General features: G+C 39.0%; 1 long non-coding RNA gene across 1 annotated transcript; it reads right to left on the bottom strand.

Moving 5' to 3' along the window:
* Positions 1 to 297: 297 nt before the first annotated feature.
* On the bottom strand, positions 298 to 13,254 carry LOC138105469 (uncharacterized). Its single transcript, XR_011148489.1, has 4 exons — positions 13,144 to 13,254; positions 9,500 to 9,719; positions 3,762 to 4,004; positions 298 to 2,857 (listed from the first exon to the last, which is right to left on the bottom strand). It is a non-coding gene; the product is annotated as an uncharacterized lncRNA (long non-coding RNA).
* Between the last annotated feature and the right edge of the window lie 4,709 nt (positions 13,255 to 17,963).

The following is a 17,963-nucleotide window of genomic DNA, read 5'->3' as shown; positions in this document are numbered from 1 at the left end:
AACAAAGTTCAACTCTCCAGAGGAGAAAAAACTGAAAGCTGGCTGAATAAGCAAGCAGGGTGCTTCTGCTTCTCTCCCACAGCAGCAGAACACAGAAGAAAGAAACAAATGCAGAGAATGAGAGTGTGTTATCTCTGTCTGTGTCCCTGACATTTGGGTTTTTTTGTTTGTTTGTTTTTTCCTTCTCTCTCCACTCAGGCTCAGTTTAAAAGCATAGAAAGGCATATATACTAATTTCTGGGCATAGTGCAGCGATAGGGAATACAACGTCAAGTCACCCCAAGACAAGTACAAATATAGCTTTCATTTAAATTTGATATTTCTGTTTGTTTTTTAGCTCCTGGAAAACAGCATCAAAATGTAGAACTGTTAGAAATTGAAGGAAAAAGGCTCTGGTATGAATGACCTAGATATAAAATGATAGATTGACAAGTCCAGCCTGGGATGAGAGAGTTCACCTCTGTTTGAAGCACTGGACTAAATACCAGGCAATCTGTGTTTGTTTTTCCTGGCTCCCAGTGAAAACTTAAGCAGCAGTCACTTGAATCAAGAACTTACCAACACAGACATGTTTGCATACATACTTACATGATTACTATCTTTGAATTCAATAGACAGCCTTGGGAATTAACTATTTGCTGGATCAGCACCTTCCCTACTACAGTTTACACCTTACCCATGTTTCACTAATACTGTAGAAATAAAAGCAGCAGCCATCTGAGGTGTCATATTACTCTACAGACACAAAACAAAAATATGTCATCTGTGGAAAAGACATTAAGCACAGACTGTAGTTAAATTGCTGATTTGCTAGTTTCTGCCATTTAAATTAACATGCAACATTTTCCGAACTTTTCTCACTGATTATATGCTATCTGTGTTTTGCTCTTTGTGAAGAACAGAAAACCACACTGTTTACCTTGTGCAGCTTCTTCATGAACACATGATCTTGGTTTTGTAGGCAGTATCACAGCAGTTCCCAAGGGAATGTTTGTATACATAACAATATTTATCTATAATCCCTACAGCATTGTTTTATCAGATCAATGCTGAGCATTTCCATGAGATCTCTAGTATAACATGATATGTATCATTACATAGTTCTATGTAAGGAAGACTTTTTCTTCTTTAGATTAAATGAAAAAGCATTTTTGCATTCTGAACCATGTAATCTTGTTACAATGAGAAGAAATTTATGCATCAAAATCCCATTAATGTGACTGAGAGGAAAACAAATAAATGCTCATGTATCAATCATTACTATAATTGTTATTATTATTCAGGCTGATTTATAGAGGACTATTGCTTTTGTGTTGGAACTTAATAATCAATCAGATTTGCCAGCTAAATAAAAGGACTCCAGCCTTGGTGAAAATAGAGGTTAGTGGGAAAATTCTCCTACCATGGACATGAAAAGATATGGTACAGGAATATGTTTGCACAAGTGGTTGATATGTTGTTTTAACCATGGACCAAATCCTATGGTGTCTGTTTATTATTTATGAATATCTTAAAGCTGCCAGCCCCACACATATTTGGGCTGCCAGAGACAAAACAGTGTTAAGAATGCTTAGCAGCTGAGATATGAAAAGCTTTAACAAATATACAGATCACAACAAAAATCATTTCTCATTTATCTCTTTTAGCAAATGGTAAAAAACTCAAGGTTTCTGAGGTAAGACAAGAAATTCAGCCCACTTCCGTCATTAACTTAATCAATTCCCAATTTCGATTTCTGTAAAAAGGAGATTAGCAGAATTTTGTCTGGTACATTAAAATGTGCTGAAGATGAACAGAATTGTCAGAGATGAGGATATATGCCTATGAAGAGTAGAAGTGAATGCATGATGCTGTCTGTACTCACCAGCATCATTGTAATTACTGCAATGAATTTGACACAAAATGGACATGTGTGAGTATGAAGGATAAAAAAAAAAATGTACTATGATCTATAACCAGAAAAAAAAATTAAATAGCATCTGCTCCAAATGCTGGTATTGATTTTCTAGTAGTTCCATTAACATGATATTTCACATAAACACTCTACCACTCTGAACATTTTGGGAGTGTAAATAATTTTACCACTGTAATCCTGGTTGACAAATCTCACATGTTTCCTATATGGCCATGAGTCAGTACATATCAATCAAAGTTGTTGTGTATTTTGACATGGAAGGCTCTTAGACACAGCACATTTTCCTTCTGTTTACTGCCATCACATTCTGAAACATGATAATGGCCATTTGAATCAATCCTGGGTGCAGGCGTGAACCACCACGTTCCTTCATGCTGCCACACAGTTCCTGATATACATCAACAATCCATATCTGAACATGGGCAGAGCTGTTTTGAAGAACACATAATTGATTGCCTTCTTCTATCATGGTTGTAAAACCTTGTAAATTTTTTTTTTTTACACTCTGGATTTCTTTCACCTGGTGGCACAATAAAATTGATACAATCTGCATTTGAGAGTTATAAAGGCCTGGAGAATATGAAGAGGAAAAGGAAAGGCAAAGCTCAGGAACAGGAATCAGGTAAGACATGTTCTCTTAACACTACCAGTGACTTCACACCTGACTGCAAAGAAAGCTTGATCTGGTGAAATGAGAACAGAAGCCGTCCGCTTCACCTGCATATCAGAGGTTTTCAGGTAAAGATGATCTCGGCACCACTGAATGCAGTTGGTAGTCTGAAAAGTCTAAAGGATGGTCTTTTTGTCTACGAAATAGGTCTCAAGAGGTATCTGAACAAAACCATTCTTCCAAAGCAGTAAAATTCTTTGCTTTAAACCAATTAAACTGCGTGGGATCATTCCAAGTGAAATAGCCTCTTCCTCTATCTTCTAGATAGGCAGCTGTAAATAAATGGTAGGTAATTTCTGAATGAACAAGCCCCAAAACAACTTGGAAAGTAAGGCCTGGACTTACAGATAAACTCATGCCTTGTCACGAGCAAAGGCACTGCTCCCAGTAGCTGGTGTTGTCCCATAACAGGTTGCCCACAGATGTTGTGGCTGCCCCATTCCTGCAAGTGTTCAGGGCCGGGTTGGATGGGGCCCTGAGCAACCTGGTCTAGTGGAAGGTGTCCCTGCCCATGGCAGGGGGGTTGAAAATGGGTGATCTTTAAGATCTCTGCCAACCCACCCCTTCTGGGATTCTGTGATAACATCATGAGGTGTAGCTTTAACCATTCCTAGGCATAGGTCCTTTTGGGTCAAGTGATACAAATTTGAAGCTGCCTTTCATATTTACACACTTACTGAGATTATTTTCTCGCTACCAAAGTCATTGAATCTGCTCTGTTTTCTGTGAGATGGATGAATCTTTCTCTTCCAAAGCTGAACAAGAAATGTCCATTTATCCTGGTGATTAGGATAGGTGCAGGAAACTTCAGATAGGTCAAACTGAGCAGAGGAAGGATTTAAAAATCGAGCCTATATTTCAGACAGGCAGTCTTACAACTGGGCACTGGACCTGGGCTACAATTCCAATTCTACTTATCAAATTAATGAGCTTGGGAAAATGAGAGATCAGGACTCAGGACTCCTTCACCAATAGGTTCCCCTTCTGTAGCCTTGTCCTTTTTTGTAGAGCTCTAACAGGAGGGATACAAAACGGCCCTATTCCAGTACTCACCAGCAAGAGAATACAACCAATTTGAGCCCTGGCAAGGTGATGATGCCCACACCATCTACAACAACCTGGATGGATTTCCCATGAGGAAAATAGCCAAAGGGCAGAGGACAACAGCATCCCTACCTCTCCATCCAATTGTTCTTCTCAAAAGGGGCACAACAGCTGCTGGGCTTCACACTGTGGCTGTAGGTGGGTGATGGCTGTCAGGAGGGCCTCCGATGGGTTCCTCATCTCCAGGGATTGGGAAGGAGTCTGAGTTTCAGTCTTCACAACTCTGAATTGACAGCTGAGTTCAGGAAGAAATGGGAAACTCCATTGTTCGGCCCATGATGCTGCCAGTGAACTTAGTTTTTGGCAGCTGGGGAACTAAGAAAAAAAAAAAAGGAAACACTGATTGATTTTAGGTGTTTCAGAGGTTAGCTCTAACTGGAAAGAAGGCTGTCAGAATCATTGTCCTGGATTTAAGGATTTAATCCTGCAGTGTGAATCACAGTCTGTAACCTCCTTTTTGTTTCTTTTTTTTTTTTTTTAACTATAAAAATTCACAAAATTACTGGTTACAAGTAAAGTAACACCACAGTAGATTTTTGGTTTTAGTTGTCAGAAAATCTTTACCTGAAATACAGTTGAATCCACTTAAATCAATACATGTGAATGGAATACACCTATTAAATAATAGAAGGTAAATTACAAGTATAACTCAACTTTATAAAAGGAATAAAATCTCTGGAAGAATTTTAGTTTAAGTCAATAATCATGATGATGATTATAGCCATATCAAACTCTTCTGAGCTAATAATTCTTAATAGCAAAAAAGTATTAAAATATACTTTCTGTGAGCAAAGGTTAAGTACTCAGCCAATTTTAAATGTGTTCTTGATTGTTGGAAATCAATGTGTACCTTCGGGCAGATATTGTGTATAAACATACATAAAAGCAATGACTAACACAATATTATAACTTGAAAGTGCCCAGTAGGTGTGTCTTATCTACAATGTTATCCTACTGCAAAATCACAGGCACAATTTGTTGACTAGGCATTGACTGTTGAGCAGCAGAATTTCTCAACAGAGCAGTGTTAAACAAGGTTCAAACCCTGAAGGCTTTGAACAAAAAAATTGCCACTGAAGTCAGCATGAAAAGATGCTGGGGGGGGGATTGTTCTCTGTCTCCAAGCTCTGTGTACACATATAAAAATACTGAACTTTCATCACTGTCTCCCAGTAACACTTGACTCAATGACATTTTTCCTTCCCTACTTGCAAAGCTTTTTATAGTATTACTCTCCTTTTCAGCAGTACACACAGTCAGCTTCCTGAGAGGGAAAATTTCTGAAGGACATGAAAGGTAAATGTTCTCTTAGGAACTCCTTGAGGCAGAATTGCCTAGACACTGGGAGATCCCAGGGCTTCTCTTCTCAAATGCAGTCTGGACTTGCAGTTCTCTCTGACATGAATCAAATCTTAGGGGAATTGTCCTGAGTGACTTCAACTATATAGTCTCAATGAGAACAGTCCTAGGAAGGCAGAATATCAGACATTTTCATCTCTTCTCTCTAACTGCTTACTATTCCTGCCATGAATAGAAAGCAAAATTTCCCTTCTTGTCTTCAGTCACACTCATTTGGAGTTGAAGATGCAAGAGCCCACAGATGGCTGGTGGACCTGCTAAGGTGAACTGGGTTGTAGTGCTGGGACAAATGGTTTCAGAACAGGAAGGCGGGGTAGGGAAGAAACAAAATGTCTGATACTATGAAGAAATTCCCATTTTACTTAAGTAAGGAGGACTTTTCTGTGGTGGAAGTGGAGGCTTGAGAGCAGCTGTGCTGTTTCTGAAGTGGAGGACATGCTAGTGGTGCTTAACTCTCTCACTTGACTGACTCGTGAGCATGGGTCATTTCTTACATCAGTGAATAAATTGGACTCTATAGCTCATAGTGCCTCTGGGAAAAGAATTATCATGGGAGTTTCTGCTACTACTCCCGAGGCCACCTCTAACAAGTTTTTTAAATGGTGATGGCTCTTTCATACAGAAAATGGATTTAAGTGTTAATCTTCTTGTTTTCTTGTCCTTTAAAATCATTTTTAAAAATCACCCAAAAAAATTAATCACAAAAAAAATCTCAAAATACCTCTTCTGGCTTTAATTTTTTATCATTAAATCGAATTTTATAGGCAAAAAGATGTTATTCAACTAAGTACTTAAAATACTTAGGCAATCAAATAAGGCAAGTTCTTCATTAGTAGCACTGAGACCAGCTCAGTCTTTTTTTAAAAAATAAAATTTTATTGTATATCTGCAGTTGCTGGCATGTGATTTTATAAATGTGCAATGAACACATCCTCAAGACTACTACTGTAGTAGCTGAGTGAGTTAAGAAGTTGCAACTACTAAAAACATCACAGCAGTGAAATGTACCTATCACTAAGCCGTATGAAGGAGCCTGTCTAGCAGTAGAAAGGTAGGAAGTAAAGAAGTAGATGCCCATTATACTGGCATCTGCTAGTCAGGTAGGTCCATGAGACACAGAAAATATACAAGATATGGTGGTTCACAGCAATACTCCCAGTCAGAAACAGCTGGACAAAAATTCTTTCAAGAGAGTGATGCCTTATGTGGCTTTCAATGGGATAAGCTAGCAAGAGCATCTGACAAACTTGTCAGGTGCCAAATTCTCAACTGGTGTGAAAGTGGAGAAAATTACATTCCCTTCTTCTGCCTTGTACCTCTGTATCACCAGTCAATCTCCTGTAGGCCTGCTGACACCTACTCCATCGCTGCATAAGGGAGCATAAACGGGTGCAATTTAAATATCAAGGCTTTAAGAAGGGGTGTAGGCAGAAGCAGGCTGGAAACATCTCTCATCTGTGGTCTCACAAATTATCTGCTGTCTTCTCAAGATAGAAGTTATGTTTATTTTGCACTTCCTTGTGCAGTGATAGAGTAGGGGTGAGGGAATTTTAAGAGCTAGACCATTAGGAAGTCAGAAGTCAGATGAAATACATCAAACTTACACTTACCTCTTTTTCTTTGCATGGAGAGGATCTAACTTTCCACACTTTCAGCACTGTGAACTTGGAAAGCATACAGCTAACTAGGCACTGGGGAGACCAGAGGTATTTTGATTTGTTTATAAAAACTGTCAAGCACCACCCACACTCTGTCCTCAAGTGACCCAAATATATTCTTCTGCCTGAAGATGAAGCATTGAGGTATCTACCAGCACACAGAGTGCAAAGTGTGTTTTATGCTCCAGCAGGATAGATGAGCAACCAGCACAGAATAACAATAATAAACACACTATCCATAATGAAACTCCTGAAGTCTTTTTCTCCTGAATAGGATTAAGCCTTGTTTAACATTCTAAAATATTTGCACAATGGGGCTTGGGTTTCAAGTTTTTTGATTTTTTTTTTCAGGCTTATTTTGGCTAAGATTCAAAGCAGAAGAGCCAAAATTATACAACACACAAATACAAAAGGGTAACAGTGAGCTAAATATAGATCAGAACATGAAACAGACAGATGGACTGTTCTTTAGGCTTTTCTAGATAGCTAGATATTTCCAGATATTCCTATTCAGTGTATTTGTAGCACAACCTTGCACAAGGCTGTGTGCCTATTGTAGTGAAAATATTTAAAGCATCAGTTCTATGCCATTGTTTTCAAAAAAAAGTAGTGGAAATTCTAATTTTTTTTCTGGTTTTTGCATCTCTGATTGGCACTTTTTTTTTTCCCATTGTTCCGTGAGAGCAACCTTGTCTTCTGTCTGACTGAAAGCAGTACAAGAGTTAAATGAGCCTCCTGAAAACCAAAAGATATATGGTAGGAAACAAAAAAAAACCCAAAGAGGCAGGAGCTGGAAACCATGTTCAGGCCTGTGTGACAGTTGTTTCCATTCTACAGTCACAACAGAGGCAAGGTGAGACCAGGTGATAACAGCATTAAAAGAGCTGCCTGAAACAGTGAGCAAGGGAAAACATATGTAGGCATCAAATTCCATGTAAGAAAAGTCTATTGCATTTGTTGGCCAACAGTCAGCTGGGAACAATTGGGAACATTTGTTGGAGCTTGCCAAAATGCTGAGTGAACGCTGCACCAGAAAAGTAAACAGTTTACAGAGCAGTGGCAGACCAGAACTGAGGAAGGGAGCGTAGTGAGTATGGAGTAAAGCAGTCACAGAGCAGTGATTAATGGGTGCAGGAATTTCAAATACAATCATACACCTGCACAGCATGGTCTGGAAAGATGGATTGCCAAATGGCCTGTGAAAAATTAGAGCAGGGGAAATATGTTTCAGTGTGACGTATTTGTTACAATGGAAGAGAAGGTGAATTCTGAATTTCACGTAATCTGAACTTCAGAGAGGGTGAAGGAAGGGGACTGTTATTTAAGAGGGGAAAAAAAGACCTATCAGCAATTTACAAATGCTCTCATTCATCCCTGGGATACTGGCTTGGGTCTTACTTCTCTTCCAATGGTAACTTCTTCCCAAATGTCTACTTTGTGAATGATGAAAAATCCCTAATTTAAATTCTTGGTAACAATAATTTAATAACAAGAATGGGTAAAGCTTAAGTTGCACAAGGAAGAGTGATGGATTTTTCTTCTGGTTTGGCTGGAAAACTCATTTTTAAAGCTACTGAAGGCATAGGTTGCATATAGCCCTATGAATAGCTTTGCCCTTATTCAAATTGTAAGGCAACTTAAGCTAATAAACCTTACAGTTAATTAGAACTCTACAGTGATAGACATGACATTTCAGATGGTCTTCTTACCAAATTTAATAGCTTATTCCATGGCATCAGCAAAGAGATTTGAAATAGGATATCCACATCCTAATCTTATTTCTCCAAGAGCACCAAGACAATTAAAAATAGTCCACAAGACTTTGGGAAAATGCAGTATTACCTGTATTTTTTGGTCATATAAAAGCTCTGTGCTCTTGGACAACAGTACACCCCATGCTCATCCTATTCAAAGGCAATTGGACTAAAGCCAGAGCACATCAAACCCGATTCATGGTGTCAAGCAATTAATTCAGAATCTCAACCTTTTTTTTTTTTTTGCCTAACGAAAACCTCTCCATCATCATATTTGTAGCCATTATAGTCACAAAGAAAATTAATGAAGTTGTAATTGAAAAAATTATGCCTGCAAAGAATAGGAGGCATCTAAAATTATGCTCCTGGGAGGTGTGAACATCTGCTTTTAATTCTGCAACCTGTTGATCTTGTGAGCAACAATGATACAAAAGCACTTTGTGTTTCTATGTGTGCACACAGAAGGTAAAGGGAAGGTAAAGGCTGAAATCTTTTGTCACTAAAGGAAGCCCTTACCTCTGAAGACAAAGTAGAATGGAAAAAAGAGTCTCAGTGGCTAAGGGAAGGTGATTAGACCCACTTTCACACGAGGCAAAGTAGAGCACATAAGAAGCATCTGGGCTTGAACAAGAAGGAGCCAGCTGTGGACTTACCCAGAGCCCTGGGTTGCCTTTGTGTGATTCTGTGCCTGCAAAGTATTTGGCCTATATTTGAAGGGGTTTAAGTGATTTGTAAGCCTCTATGAGCTCCCTCCACCTGCCTAGATGTCTCCTGATGAGAACACAAAAATCACAGATTTTTTTTCTCATACAGAAATCTTATACAGGTTCTCTCAAAGCTGAGAAAGCTGACAAGTGTATGGACCACATTTTCCCAACAAGAGCACCACTGTGTAACACAGTGTAACCAGTAGCTTTCCCTGTTCCCCCACAAGCCACCAGAAAAGGGATGTGAGACAACTCTTTTTCTTGGTCCCAGCACCATTGTAGGCAGGACCCTGATGGTACTTTTTGGGCTGTTGCTTCCCCTTGTCACATACCTGCTCATGGCAGCCTTGGAGACTCCTGATCTTTTTCTGCCTCTAGTCAGTATGACTCACGTTATCAGCAGCACTACTCATGTTCCTTCCTTTCCAACAAGTTCAAGTAATAAGGCATCAATTTTCAGCTTTCTTTTCCAGAGCAGGGACCCAGACCAAAGATGTATGAAGTTTGTAGCCAAAGGACTTTTCTGTGCTCTGTGTTTAGGGCAAACAGATGCTGCATAAAAGAAGGGTAAGGAGAACAGACAAATGGAGCTGAAGGAGCTCAACAACTTAGAAAATTTAATTTCCCTCCACATTTAAATTGTTAAATGTGGGCAGCTAAGACTGAAAAATTTGCTTTGTGCAAGTACAAGAATTTAATGTTCCATTTTGCCAGTTGTGCAGACAGAGACACATGCAATATTTCCTACAGGGTTTGTTTGGCTCTTTTTTTTTGCCTTACTTAACAATCCATTTTACAGGGCGATTTCAAGAAATGCCTGTGAGCATGCCAGAGAGGTGCTATATCAAACAAAGTACACCTGATTAATTATCTAACAACGGAGATGTTTGCACAGCCAGTACCATTCATTTTTCATGTGACAATGCAGGCTTTAAGTGTTGGCAATCACCAAACCAAAACTGCCAGAAGGATGTGGTTGCCATCCACACAATCTTTCCTTTGTGTCTCATACATGTCGGTGTGCTGTCAGGGATGTCCCAAGTTCCACCCCTAATATCTCCTTTGTACCTGTTTCAGTGACTTGTGAGCCATTTCAAATAAGGATACAGATTTTTAAAATGTCATTAAATTGTGGTTCAAGAAGATTTAGTAAAAACATTTTTAAATATTGTAAATTATTACATTAGGGAACAAATTCCCTTTTCTCTCATGTTCATCAGATTCACTCTCCACTAATGAATACAAAGAATGAATCTCCAAGGAATTTATATTTGAGGTTTAAAGGAGGTTCAACATTTGGATTTGGCTATAACTTCAATTTCCTTTCATGAATATTTTATTTATATCCTGTATTAATCACAGAGTCACAAAGATAGCCTGCCTCCTGCTTCTGCTTGCTCTCATTGTCTGTCACAGAAGCACTTTCTCTCAACCTTAAATATCGCTAATTAAAAATTTCCCTGAAGCCAACTGATACCTGTGTGATTAATGGGCTGGCTAATAAATAAAATGCACCATGCTACTTTAAGACCATTGTACCATAAAAGCATAGAAAGTGTGCCAGTGGCACATCTTGAAATATGTTATTAAAGCAACAACACAGAAGTCCTAAGGGTCCTGAAGTGCTCCACATCATTAATAACCAGATAAACCATACACTGAGAAACCTACTTCAGTTCATTATTCTAAGCAAGGAAACTATGAAAACAAGGGGAAAAAATCCAGAAGAGTGAAGAGAAGCACAGGGCTTGTTTCTCAGATGGATAAACTGCCATCTCATCCTTGGTGTGAGTGTGAACAACAGTGAATGACTGGATGTTGCTGGGACAAAGCCTTTCACTCCGAGATTTCAGTTTCAAATGCACACTAGGTTGCTGAACACTGTGCCCATCTGATGGGTCTTGTTTGGGTTAAACAGTCTAGGTAGTTGTTTGAGACTGCTTGAGGGTCATATCCAAAACCAGGGCAGCTTCTTTAGAGAGGGGCATGGGGAATCAATTACAGCTTCATCTGTGCTTAGGGAAATCTTTTTGAGTGACAGGAGCTCAGACCAAGTAACTGCACTGATATCAGCTTAGTCTAAAGTGGTACACAGATGCTTCCCTGCATGAAGGTAGTATCCACCTTATGGTAATAAATATGGCAACCCTGACGGCTCAGCTTGGCTTAGTCTATAACGTCAATAAGATCTACTCAGAAGCAGATCAGAGAGAAGAGATGCGACCCTTAACAATCCCTCTGCCACTCTACTGTGATAAGCCCAGTGTAATGTAACTCTCAGGCAAGCTGACCCAACCACCTTGCAGGGCAGGCAGAGGTGGCAGAACCAGGCTCACATTTCCTGCCTAGAATCTTCCATGCATTTCAGTATAGAGAGAAGCAGCTGAGTGAAACCAGATGGAAACACATACTCATGTTCTGAAAGAGAGGAGAACCCAGCACTGAACTAAAGTTTGGTATAGCTGACCCATGCTGCACCAGTGTAAGGTCGACAGTTTGTAAGAAATAATGTGCATCAACCCTTGCATCTCACCAGCCTCCAAGACAAGCAGTCAGGCCTTGCTTCTACTACATTCAAGAGTACTTTCCCTGGTCAACCTGATATGAGTCTGCCTCCATAACCCAGCTGCTTAGCACTCTGAACCCAGTGCTGAAATTACATTTATTCATGCCTAATTTCCCTTTCATCTCCCCCATTTCTTTCACAACAAGCACTGATTAATAAGTAGGTTCTTCACTCTTTGTTTAGCCTAGGCCTCTTACACGAGTTGCTTAACTCACTAACATACACCCCAAGAACATCCCTGTGTTACAGATCCATAGGAAAACCACCAAAATCCTCTACATCTTTCACACCAAGCATATATTCAACTTTTTTCCTTCACTTATTGTTAGGAAGTGAGTTAGGCAAGGAACAGTCTCAATCTCACACACTGCTCTGTGGTTTGGCACTGATTAGTACACAAAAAGAAGAGAATCTGGAGCTGACTCTGCTCTTTAAATAGAATTCTCTCTCTCTGCCATGGTTTCAACTGAGCATAATAACCAAGTATCTATCGAAACAATTCAGCATCTCAGAACCCAAACCACAAAAGCGGTTTCCATCATAATTGCTATTTTTGACAAAAAAAAAAACCTTGGGGATGTCATCAGTAGCAAGAGATCAGGTAGTATCAGTAGTCATTCCTGGTTTTCTGTAGCCATTGAAGCGAAGGTCAATTTCTTCAAAAGAGCAAAATGAGGGTCATCAATCCATACATGCACATCCATATGACATGCTGGCCTACTATCAGCACCAAAACCAGACATTGTCCCTGCTGGAGTCAATGAAATGGACCCTATGACCACTCTTCATTGAATACAATTCACTCTCTTACCCCTGGTTCCCTCTGCTCGCTTGAAATACTTTTGTTTTCAAACCTTAAGACTCACAGTGAATAGCCAAATTCATCCCCAGCTGCTTAATCTCACAGTGAGCTGGCTTAAGTCCTGCACAACAAATAAAATTGTCCTTAAATTAGATCCAGCCATCCAAGGCCTGGGGTGTTGCTCCCAAGGTCCCCATAGTGTAAACATCTGTATCTGAGGCAGCTGTCTGGGCGCCTCTTGTAGCCAGTAGAAACCAGACCAGCAGAGCCAATAGTGTCAGGGAGAAATACTTCAAACTGAATGGAAATGTCATCTTTTGGCTAAAACAAATGCAGTACTCCACTGGCTGACTCTGACTCTCCTCTAGATACAAAGAGAGACTGAGGTGAGCTGTTCAGTTGTAGATGCCTGTGTTCTCAAAATGCACAACCACATGAAAAAATCCTGCCCCAGAGTATTTACTTACTTAATTTACGTAGATGTTCCACCAAAATGACTAGCAATAATCACAGTCAAGCTCATGGCACATAGATCATCAAGTTATTTAAAACTTAGCATGTTTACTCCATCAAAACCTGATTAAAACTATAATAAAAATAACTCCCACCTGTTTGCACTTGTGTAGGAGGCCTCTGGTTGCATATAAACTGCATGCATTTTTACTGACCTCATCTTGGTTACGTCACCAAGGCTCCCAACATCGGCCACATTTCACCAGCCTGACACTTGTAATTGCATGAGACGCATCTGTAAATACAAGTCATTTATTCTGCATAAACATAAGTTTCAGCTGAAGCCCATTTGATATTCATGCAGCAGATTTATGACCTCTGGGTGGTTCCTGTGGAGCTAATAATATAATGATATAATACACCTGCATGTTGGGACAGCTGTAGTTAAATGAGGCAGAGGTTTCCCTCAGCTCCTCAGAGTGGTTGAGGTGATATCAGCTTCACAAGAGGGAAAAGAGGTAATGTATGCATGGCTATAAGCTGGGATGTCCTCTGAGGATCTGGAGTTTTCAGTGGAAAAAATACATCTAAAAAAATTGTGTAGTAAAAAAGCAATAAGAATTTATTTTTACCTGCTTTAAAAATAAATAAATAAATAAATAACCAGCTGTATGAAACTTAGAGTGTCAAGTCAGAGGAGTCTTGGTCAAAAAACTGAAGTTATGAAAGGAGCTATAGGAAGCTTCAAAGTCCCTTCAGCATTTTCATTGCAAGTGTAGAAAGTGATCTGGAGCAGCAACAGAGACATTTCAGAAACGCTTTAAATCATCCTCACAAAAATAGTTTACTACATATCTGCTTGTTTTCATCTACATGCTAGCAACATAAATTTCCAGCTACTGAAGAGGATTGCATAAAAAAGGAATACAATGGCCAGGATAAAATCATGTTTACATGATTCTCTCTTCTTATGCATTTTCCGTTGCTCTTTTCAACTGCAAAATATTAGGGAACTTATTCTAAAACTATTTAAAAACGTTAAAAAAATAGGGCAGCAACTTCAGGGATCAGGTTGCACATAAATACTGACTGTTAGAGGAATGTATACATGTGGAATTACATCAATTTTAAGCTTCACCTTTGCCAAAAAGTTTAGTTCCAGGACAACTGAAATACTGCAGGAAATCTCATCAAATTTTGATGTTTAGTTTGCAGAACAGGAAAAAGTTTTTAATAAAACAAGCTTTATGATACTTGAAAACAACATTTTTTAATGTCATAATTGATATTATATATTTTTAATAAGCCAAAACCTAAAGAAATTAATTTGGATTTTTTGAACCCATCTCAATACATTTGGAATTTGTATAGGATTTACTGCTGGAGACAATGCTGATTTTATTTTGTTCTCCAAATCAAAAGGTATCCAGAGCTCACCACCTCAGACATATCTCTGCTGTTTTCTCGTCTCAATTCCCAATACTCAAATATCAGAATCTGTTCCACTTTGCAGCATGTAATGGCAAACACTTTCATCTTCACAGTTGCGCAAGACAACTGCTGCTACCTTGCCTATGTTTAAATTTCAAAATCCTCTACAAGGTGAAAATCATCAGAGTCATTACTGATACATCTATAAAATATCAGAAGCCTCAATGGTGCGTGGTTTCAGAATGTGCATGACTTAACCCATCCAGATGATAGAATAAGAATAGATATGAGACATGAGTAACACGTGTTTAAGATTTATTCTGAGAATCACCGTTGGCAAATCCAACTCTTTATGTTGATGCTCCATTGCTTATAGGAATTACAGAGGGAAAATGCATCTTTGATGCTGCCAAGAGAAGTGCTCACTTCACTTTCTGACGTGCAATGGTTGCACAGAATACCTTAGATTGCATTTAACAAATGAATGACATCATAAACTTGAGTCAGACACCGCCGGGAGCACAGCAGAGTTTTTTCTTATGATCCCTCAGTAGCAGTTGCTAAATAGAAACATTTGTATTGGAGTCACATTGTGGCTTTTGTAATACTCAAGACTTTGGAGCAAGGCAGTGAAAAGCTATTCATACACATTGTGTCTGGCTCACTATTCCACAAAGTATTTTAGCTATAATCCACACACTAATGTTCCTGCAGTTTCTGAAATAGAAATCTCCTAATCCTGGCATCTGAGGCAGTACTGCATTCAGATGATAAAACTGGGTTTGTTTCCATTTTCCTCTGTTTACAAGTGTAAATTCCTTTGTGAATTTCTCAAGATGTTTCTTGTAGATCATGGCGGGAATTAATTTTCTGCAAAAATATTAGTGATTTTAATTCCTTCTCTTTTTCTCTCTCCAAATTTTACTTCAGATGAAATAAAGACCTTTTAAGAGTACTATATATAAATCCCAAGGAACCACCCTCAGACATGACTATGAGAGGAAACAAAATTTTTCACACCATTTTTGCTCACTATAAAACACTTCTGGATGAGCTGGGTTCAATCTTTGTTGAAAGCGTAAGGATTCATTCATTTAATAATTGCAATAATACAATTGCAATAATTAAAACAGGTTTCTAGCTTTGTGTTAATCTCCTCTCATGGAACCATGGGATTCTCCAGCACAGAGGTGATATAAACAGCAGGCATAGAGGAGAAAACTAAATAACATGTCTTAGTAGTGAATTGTCTGTATAATCCAGGGGCTCTAGTACAACCACGAATAAGGAAAACCTTAGTTAAAATCCTTAATCTAATATATAGGGGTTTTACACAAAGGGAAACAATTTTAAGTAAAAAGGTAGAAAGACCAAATTCAGAGTAGCTAGGATTTGAAATCTGAATCCCAACCACCTAGATCCCTAAAGAATATGTACTGAGCTAACGATTTTTCAGGGCAAGATCATATCTTCAGCCCATATCTCCCACTTGCCTTTCTTTAATTCCCGAAATATTATCATGAACCTGACACGCTTTCCATAATAAATGGATATTAAGACATTTCCCAGTAGAAGCCTAATTTGTCAGATAATATCTAGCAAACTCTAGTTAGCTGCAAATGTGTCACATGTGGCTGGATTCAGCAGCTGCCATTCATGATATGGTGCCAACAGCACTCAAATGGGTAAATGAGTGGAGGATTGCAGGTCTGATTGACCATTTTCTCTGGCCAGCATCATAAGCCCATTTTCTCACTGCACAGCTACTCAGACATGATACGAGTGGCCAGAGTTGACCACTAACCACTCCTGCTACTTTTTCCATCCTTGTGCAATGTATTGTAATGCAAGGGAAGAGCCTTGCACAGGAAGACTAAAACAACGAAGTTGTGGATAATTCCTTAGTCTTATCCACACCCAGACAATCCATAGATGAATGCAGAGCAAATGACCAAGTGACCTACATTTATTGCTCTTACAGTTGAAGTTAATTGAAGGTTTTCAATCAGATATCTCTGTCTGGAAATTCTTTACATTCCTGTATACAAGGTTACCCCTTCCCTGAACAGCAGAATATGATGCTGTGTCTGGTCTCTGGAGTATGTGTAGGCTCCACATTTTCCCCCGGATGTTCACACTGAGGAGCCAACTGGACTGTTCCACAGCTGTTTTCTGACCTGCAAAGCCACATTCATTCACATCATATCCAGAGAACAAATTCAGGAGAAATACACACATACACCTCTGTGCACTTGTATCTTGTTCTAATAGGGCATCAGACCCACAATATATATAAAATATTTCAATATGGCTATTTCTTCTGTACCAGCACTTATATTGTTATTTGCTGTAATTGCCAGTACAACTGTCTGTGCTCTTCAACCTGATTAACAGCAGACAATTAGGAAGCTGACAACAGAGGAGATGCTGAGTTACTACAGCAGGATGTCAGAGCAGAGAGCTATCAAAGCTATCTCTCAGAGATAAAGCTAAAGGAATCAGCTGGTACTGGAAAACTCTTGCCTTGTGTTGCATTTTGAAAAAAAAAGTTTTAAAAATAGAAAAAAAGAATTCTTTTCTTCCCTAGAAGGTTTATAATCTATAGAGACAAACACGTTATCCAAATTTATGGATCAGGAAACTTGAGTTATAATTGCCATGAAATTAATTCACTATCTTTAGCAAAGGAAGGAGGGAAAAAGAAAACTAAAAGCAATGTATTTCAAGAGGGCAGACTTCAATAAACACTGTAAATTGGTGGGTGAGATCTCCTCGGAAACAAGTTGAAGTGACAAAAGAGTCCAGAAGAGTTGGCAATTCTTTAAAGAAATGACAGTGAGAGCACAATCAGAAGCCATGCCAACATGAAGGAAGGATAGGAAGTGTAATCAGAAAACAATTTGGCTAAACCATGAGCTCTTCAATGACCTGGAGCTAAATAAAATGTACAGGAAGTGAAAACTACATTGAAATACTAAAGACAAGTGTGAATGAATGACATAAATATGTGGGGAAAAATTCAGAAAGGCAAAGGTACAAAAAGAGAGGAAATCTGCAAAGGAAGCAAAAAGCTTTCTGTAAGCACATTTGCAGTAAAAAGAACTCTGAGGGAAAACAGTGGTTCACTGCTCAAAGGAGAGAACAAATTCCTGCCAGATGAGTCCCAGAAAAGTTAAATGTTTGGCACCTTTTCTATTTCAGCCCTCACTGGAAAGGTTAACTATGACTAGACAGTTGATAAAACCAAGGGGCAACAACTCGGGTTGCAACAGGGGAAGATCAGATTAAAGAATACTTAGGGTTCCAGTTGCCAGTTCAGTGGGGCTTTAGGACATTTATCCCAAGATACGTAAAGAACTTAAAGAACAGGCAGAAACCATCTCACAGGCATTAGCAAATCTCTTAGAGAACTCATGCAAGATCTGTAGGGTCAGAAAACTGAAGAAGAGCCAGCAGACCACCTATCTGTATGAAGGAATAAAGGAGGAGACAGGGAATTACCAGACTGACAGTCTAACTTGCTTCCTGGAAAAGCACCGGAACA

This window comes from Aphelocoma coerulescens, chromosome 2 (genome assembly GCF_041296385.1).
Source record: "Aphelocoma coerulescens isolate FSJ_1873_10779 chromosome 2, UR_Acoe_1.0, whole genome shotgun sequence".
NCBI classification, from domain to species: Eukaryota; Metazoa; Chordata; class Aves; order Passeriformes; family Corvidae; genus Aphelocoma; species Aphelocoma coerulescens.
Note: the sequence above shows the minus strand (reverse complement) of the source record. Positions and strands in the feature narration are given on the sequence as shown.